The following is a 6,000-nucleotide window of genomic DNA, read 5'->3' on the forward strand; positions in this document are numbered from 1 at the left end:
ACAAATGGGAAATGGACTTCATTGGTCCAATTGATCCTCCATCTAATGGGAAGTCCTATATTCTGGTGTGCACTGACTACCTGACAAAATGGGTTGAAGTTAAGGCTATGAAGTATGTCCGTGATGAAAAAGTTGTTGAATTCTTGTATGAAGAGATTTTTACTCGCTATGGTGTACCCAAAGAGCTAGTCACTGATCAAGGTGCACAATTTACCTCTAATTTGATCTCAGAATTGATGTAACAATATAACATTAGGCACCAAAAATATAGTTCTTATCATCCACAAGCTAATGGACAAGTAGAGGTTACAAACCGGGAGCTTAAAAATATTCTAACAAAAATAGTCCATTTGCATCGTCGGGATTGGACTAGTAGATTACAAGAAGTTGTTTGGGCTTATAGAACAACCTGGAAGACTACTACAGGATTCACACCATTTGAGCTCTTGTATGGAAAGGTGGCAATGCTTCTAATTAAATTTGAACATAAAACTCTAAGGAAAACCTTGGCATTGGATATTGAACTTCCTATAGCACAAAGAGAACATCTTCTGTATCTTAACTCTTTGGATGAGATGCACAAAGTTTCTTTGGAACATACTAAACTGGTACACAAATAAAAGGAACAATGGCATGATTCTCATATTATCAGTAACCAATTTCAAGTTGGTAACTAGGCACTCCTATATGATTCTAGATTCAAGGATATGCCAGGAAAACTACAAAGAAGATGGCTGGGACCATATGAAATTAGTCATGTCTTTGAGAACGAATCTGTTCAGCTAACTACAATTGATCAGGTACCTTTCAAATTGTTAGTCAATGGTCACCGACTCAAGTTATAGAAATAGCCACAAACAAAAGTGAATTTCCTGCAGTAGTTCCAACAGCTAGATTCAAATACAACTCAAGTAACTCTTTTTGTAGTCGAAGGTGTCAACCTTTTGACTGCTGCTCTTCAACATTAGTTTTTTTTTGTGTGCATGCTCATAATAATGACTTTATGTTCGCATAAAGTTCATTTTTCTATTCACTTTTTCTTTCTATCTCATCTCTTTACCTTCTACCCATCCACCTCATCTCATTTCTTTATCTTCCATCCACCCACTTTCCACGTCATCAAATTTTCCATGTTTTTAATAAAATTCTTCGAAATGTTGATGGATGCTATCACTGATATTATTTCTGCCACCTTTTGGTACGTGTGACAATTAGATTGACAGGGATAACATTTTCAAATTATATTCCATTTATAGTCCACAGATTTTGTTAATTACATTTAATACTGCATAATCTATATAATGGCAACGTTATGCCAATCCCTTACCCGTATTGGGTCTGACAAGTGAGGACACTTGTCTAAATTTAGCAAGGGGTAGGGAAATCCATAATATCCAAAGGCATGTCTATTTACCTGTGATGATTTTCTAAATCTTCACATTACCCTTCGTTAATGAAAATTTATTTCCATAAGTACGCAAAGCGAGGTGTTGTACTCCCTATTTTTGAATGATTTTCTTAATTTTTTTCCTCATTCAAACCCTGTTTTTGAACGATTCTCACACAAATTTATGATTAACCTTCATTCAAAGCTTAATTATTGTGCATAAAAATTTGTTATGACAATTAATTACTTCTTAAAACAAAAAAGTGTGATGAGTTTGAAGAATAACATAGCAATTTGAAGCTTGAATTGAAAAAGGGAGAAAACAGAGTAAATAGAGGAAGTGTTAAGGAAATGGGTGGGCAGTTGCAAAGGAGAGAGTCGGTAGAGCACATTGTTGCTTTCAGACATAGAAGTTGTAAGAAGGTTTAATGCATGTGGATGGCTAGGGTATTTCTTGAGCTTAACTGCATATGATGAAGAGGCGGTTGTAGAACTTACGAGGACATTCTACGAGGGAGAAGCTTCTATTTGGGGCTTAACAGTAGTTGCGACAGAGGAGCGCATCACCGAGGTAACTGGGTTACTTGCAATTAGAGAACACTACCCCAGCACACATGACGCTAGGTCAGCGAGAGCCCAATTTACCAGTCCATCTGACCCTCAATTGGATGTCACAAAACAAAGTTGCAAGAGGTTGTCATTGCCCCCACTATACCATGAATTAATGATGCACATTATCAAGTATTTTACATGCAAAGGTAGATTTTCATACCTGCATGCACATCATTTCAAGCTACTTAGTTGTGTAAGGCATAATCTTGTTGTGAATATTCCAAATTTCTTGTATAATATGCTTTGCATTAGTGTGGAGGAGACTTAGAAAGGAAAAGAGAATTTGGTTACTCATCATGCTTTAATTAAGTTGTTAATAGAGAGATCACTTAGGGATGTATCCCAATTAATGTGGGATGAATTTGTGTGACTTAAAACCCTACAACCCCAAGTTGGCCCTAGTGAACAACATAGTGAGGGAAATGTAGCTCCCACTAGTGAGCTTGCCGAAAAAAACATTCAAGAGGCTGAAACTGAAAAGACTCAAGGAAATGAACAAGAAACTACCCTTGTTCAAGAAAATTTGCCTCCACCTGTACAAGAAATTCCTAAACCTACTACCAAAAAATCTAAGAGGAAACAAAAACTGCCAGAAAAAATTTATGTTCAACAAGAATCGAGCCCTACAATTGTAAAGCAAAAGATAACAAAGAAGGGTCCTACAAAAACTACTCCTATAGAAAAAACACCCAAGGGGAAAAGTAGGCAAAAGGTTGTAACATAGGAAGAAACCCCTGTAAGGAGAAGCCCTAGAATGAGAGGGCAAGTTTCTAATGATCCTATTCTGTCTAAAACATCCACTAGGGAATCCCCTGTACAAATTGTTTCTGATCATTCTCCTCCTCATCCTGAGACTACAAGAACTCCTGATAATCTTACTGAAGAGTGTAGGGAAGAAATTAAAGAAAATATAGATGATACTCTAGCAGACTTACCACACACTTCCAGTTGTAGGGATGAGACAGTTCCTAAATATGTTGATCCAAACACTACCTTAGTTACACATAGATCAACATGGATCCCTGGTTTAGCAGAACATCTATGGAAGGAACAAAGAAAGAGGAAAAGGGATTATGAAGAAGACAACAATGCTATCACACTACAGAAACTCCTCTTTCAATTGTATGGATAGTATTTGTTTGCTAAGGCATTGTGGAAAGAAGAAAAGAAAAAGATGAATAAGATTATAGTATCTCAAAATGAGGAAATTGTAGAATTAAAGGAACATCTAGAAAGCCAAAAACAACACATGAACCATGCTCTTAAGCTAGCTGGCCAGGCCCTTGCTTTTAGGCCACCACCTAGAGTTTATGCTCCCTACTTGAAAGAGAAATTTATTTTGTTTCAATTAATGTTAACCCTCAAGAATGTGAATGCAGAGTTTAAATCAGCACAATAATTTTATGGATTGTATCAGACTCTACCACCATGGCAACAGAACTTATTGTGTGAATTATATGTTCAAAATTTTGTTATTCCTTCGGAGCCTAAATGGAATCCCTTGCTTTACATAGGAGATGTACACTTAAAAGCCCTCATGTCATGGATGTCTAATGAAGCGAATTATGACAGGCAGTTGAATAACTACAGGATGAGGAAAGAACAAAACCTTTACCTTTAAGAGTAGAAAGTAGCAAGCCAGATGAAATGCTCAAGGATTGGTTCACATTGACCTATGGAAAGAAGAATCTAGAAGTAAGGGAGAAGATCTTTGCTACCAGAACTAAGGTTTATGTTGAATATGAAAATTTTCCCTACTTTGCATTTCAAAGAGCCATGATTGGTGCTAGGAGTAGGTGGGCCAGACTACCTGAATCTCTTAAGAAGTCAAAACCACACAACCCTATTAACTTGGAAGCAACACTTCACAGAGTTCCAAAATATTTAGAATTAGGGAAGCAACCCAGACTGAAGTTGTGGTGTCCCTTAACAATTCAACCTCCAATATTCCTATGGCCCTTGTATTACATTAATGTTGATATACTTGACAAGTTGTAGGAAGATCATAGGAGAGAAGTGTGGGAGATAACTAGAGGATTTTACTACACTTTTAAGAGCAATAGAAAGGGAAGAACAAAAATTGGAGAGTTCAGGTCACTAACAAGGAAGTGCAATGCTTGAGGACAAGCATTAGTTTGGCAGGGGACAGATGATGAGACCAAAATTTTCCTTTATTTTATGATGTTTAAGATACTTTGTTGATACTCTATTTATCTTTGTTAAAACATTTGTGGACCTATGTTTACCAAACTTATGATAAACCTATGGGGTAGAAACTATGCCATCTTTTGCTAATATTATACATAGGATGCAGTATTTCATATAGTTATCAGAATTTGTGTTCTTATATTTGAATTTAATTTAATAAATGTTTATTTGCAAACATGTTTTGTGTTATAACTAACCTGTTAATGAAGACTAAAAGATGATTGGAGGAATTCAAAAGCTAAGCGTCAACAACATTTAAGGAGAAGAGAACACCAAGGAGCAACCACAGTGGAGAAAGTTCTAACAGTTCCAAAAGAAACGACAACGAGCAAGGAGGAACTATGGAGACTTATTACCTTCTCTACATTTACTCTATGGTGAGTGGATGTTCAGACTTCATTATTCCTGCCTTGAGCCGTTATTCCTTCTTCCTACCTTCAGTTGTTATCTTCCTATTTTCTCTCTTGTGGATTTTAAGCAAGGTCATTTACTTTTCCATTATGGAATAAATGTTGATTTCCTATATATATAGGAATCAACCCAAGTGTGTTAAGTTTTAGAACCAATTAGAAGAAATAGTTTAAGAGAACAAATTATTAATTTTTACAATTGTGTTTTTACAGTTCTATGTTATGTAATGAATTTCTAAAATCTAATGAAATAGTTTATGGCTTCTATCTTGTGTTAGTAGTTTACAGAAGCCAACTAAGGGGGGCCACTTGGAAGGTGGATTAGATTAGGATAGAATAGATTTATTTTCAAGTATTCGTAGTATCTTAAGTAGAAGTTGTGAGTTCCTTCCTATAGCATCACACTTTTTGAATGTTCCTTTAGCATATGTGAGAACAGTTTTAGTGGATGAGCCAAGTTGGAATATTTGTTATCTTTTTATTGTATTTCCAAAATTCATAGAGTTAAGTGTGTTAGTTTCCTATAGCAATAGTTTAAATTATTTTCCTTACACTTTTACTTTCCTGCAACATAAGCTTAGTGACTCATTAAGAGACCTAGTGCACATACTGTGCCGACCATTTCAAGTATATGTCCTTGGGTTGATAAGATTAAATGCACCTCATAGTGGGAGAAATAGTCCTTAGTTTGAATATATTATTCCTAAGCAAGGCCTAGTGCATGACTATGATACACCTATTGTGAGGCAGGTCAAACAACATCTCATATATCTTGATCTATTAACAAATACTCCTTTAGCTTCCATATTTAAAAATTATTTCTAGAAAAATTATTCACTTATGTTCTCTCTAACAAACTTTCCATCTAAAAATTCCTATGAAGGACTATAAAGTATTTGTTACACATTTTTTCTCTCAAATATCAAAAAGCCTAATAGCCCACAACTAAAACCAAAGGTGATTAACCTCTAATGCCACTTGTAAGGAAAATAATGTAGAAAAGAATTCCTACACTAACTTTCAAGGGAGGGTCATTGGAAAGCTTTCTCGAGTCTTTTCAATAGTAATAGAAATTGAAAATATATATATAAATAACATAGATACCACAACATAACAATTGACAAGGTAAACCCTTTTAGGAGAGGAAACTCCACACTCCAAAAGAAAACAATATATTATTTTGAAATAAATAATAAATTAAAATATTAGAGATATCAAATTTCCACAATCCATTATAATTGTTATCACAAGTTTTTGGATTTGATTGTGTGTTTTATTGCATCAACATTTCAGATCACACTGTGATCCATCATTAGGATGAATAGCAAGAGATGTATAGCAAAGAATGTGTTGCAACTCCAGACTCGCTCTGAATATAAATAG

Source organism: Cupressus sempervirens, chromosome 1, assembly GCF_028749045.1.
Source record: "Cupressus sempervirens isolate cs-2001-9-10 chromosome 1, ASM2874904v1, whole genome shotgun sequence".
Lineage (NCBI taxonomy): Eukaryota > Viridiplantae > Streptophyta > Pinopsida > Cupressales > Cupressaceae > Cupressus > Cupressus sempervirens.